Below are 1,990 nucleotides of genomic sequence, written 5' to 3'. Positions count from 1 at the left end.
ATGAAAGAAAAAGTCCTTGGGATGACAAGAGGAGATGGCTTCTGCAGTCAAGTGGAGAGATTGGCCTTGGTCATGGGAAGGTTTCTTCCTTTCTGGTAACAAGAAGGAATAAGGGGATGCGTACAGATGCATTTAGGCTTAGAAACGTAGTGGTGGGAAGATGAAGCAATTTCCTTCTGAGTCAAGGCCATAAGTGTGAGTTAAGGCCATAAATAGAAGTGGGGAGGACTAGGCGATTTGAGGAGAGTGTTAGAAATGACCATTTGGAGAGTGCAGCACGGATCCCAACAGGGAGTGTATGCCTATTGCCTGTACACAGCACCCTGCCGTCCACATCAGCTAAACTCGGTGCCTTTGTGGCTGAGGGTTACTTACTCTCGTGGCTGTGGTCTGGAGGGGAGAAGTGCTCACTATGAGTAAGAGTCAGCAGAGGAGACAGCTGTCTTCCTGGCAGTCTCCTCGTCCTAGATCTGCCGTCAAAAACATTGCTAGAGACCTGTTTACAGCATTTTGTAATCCATGGAGAGTTTGCTTGCTAATCGAATGTTTCCAGCTAGGCCACTGCTAAACAGAATGTTTTCTCAGGTTGTTTCAGTTTGGAGCATTTGTACATGGTGGCTTTTTAAAAAAAAAAAAAAAAAAGCTTCTTTTAAAAAAAGTTTTCTATTGCTTTTAGGAAGAGGAAGGGAGAGGGAGAGAGTGAGATAGAAACATCGATGACGGAGAAACATCCATCAGCTATCTCCTGCACACCCACTCCTGGGGATGGAACCCATAACCCGAGCATGTGCCCTGACTGGGAATCCAACCAGTGACCTCTTGGTACATGTGTTGATGCTCAACCACTGAGCCACACTGGCTGGGCTGTACATGCTGTTTTTGATATGCACTGAATTGATCAGTTGATTGCTCCATCTGTTGTACTCCCCGTCTCTGTGCTATACTATCATTTGGGTTATACTACATATGTGTGTGCATATATACAGGGTGTCCCAAAAATTGTGTATACATACTTTAACAGCTAATAGCTCAATTGACATTTCTTTCTTTTCAGATTTGACCCACTGGAATTAATAATTATTCAAAGTGTGTATACATTTTTTGGACAATATGCATATATATAAAATATATATGTATATACACACACAATAATATATGATATACTATAATAGTATTTCCTACTTACAATATAATTTGTGCTTTACTTTTCTGTCTGTCTGAGATTGTAGGCATTCATAAATGCAGAATGAACTAATCAATCACTCAAAATGTATTTATTGAATCCTTATCATAGAGCTTGGGAGAGAGGCTTTAGCAAGAAGTGCAGACAGACACTGCCCTCAAGTCATTGACAATCTGGTTGGTAAGACTATATATATATGAGAAATGGTGTGGTGTAATATCAACATACAGAATTTGGAGTTGAATTGGAAATCTATAGAAACTAATTATATTTATGACCTTGGACAACTTGCTTTACTTTTCTGTGCCTCAGTTTCCTTATTTATTAAAAAATGGGGGCTTGGATTATTGTGAGAAATAAGTAATATAGGTATCATTGTACTCGAACATAATCAGAGCTCAATAAAGTTGACCCGGCTGCATGAAAATACCTTGTTAGTGAAGTGCCACATTCGACGTGCAGACAGTTGTTCTCTCATCTGTAAATGGAGACCATAGCAGCACCTTCTTCTTAGGGTCACTATGGGAATTTTGCTATGACAATACTACACTGATGACCTGTATTATTTCACTTGGTTTCCGCAGTAACCCTGAGGTGGGAGGATTCTTATGCCCATTTCACAGATGGGCATAAGAACTAAAACAGAGAGAGATGAATTAATTTTTCCCAACTCACACAACTAGCACATGGTAGAATCAAGGTTTACAAACCTGGGCAGTTTTTTAACTAGATGTCAATAATAGCAGTGGTATTAGTAGTACCAGCAGTACTACTAATAGGTATAGGAATCAAGAGTAAAGAGAGATC

This window comes from Myotis brandtii, unplaced genomic scaffold (assembly GCF_000412655.1).
Source record: "Myotis brandtii unplaced genomic scaffold, ASM41265v1 scaffold26, whole genome shotgun sequence".
Lineage (NCBI taxonomy): Eukaryota > Metazoa > Chordata > Mammalia > Chiroptera > Vespertilionidae > Myotis > Myotis brandtii.
This window is presented reverse-complemented; position numbering follows the sequence as displayed.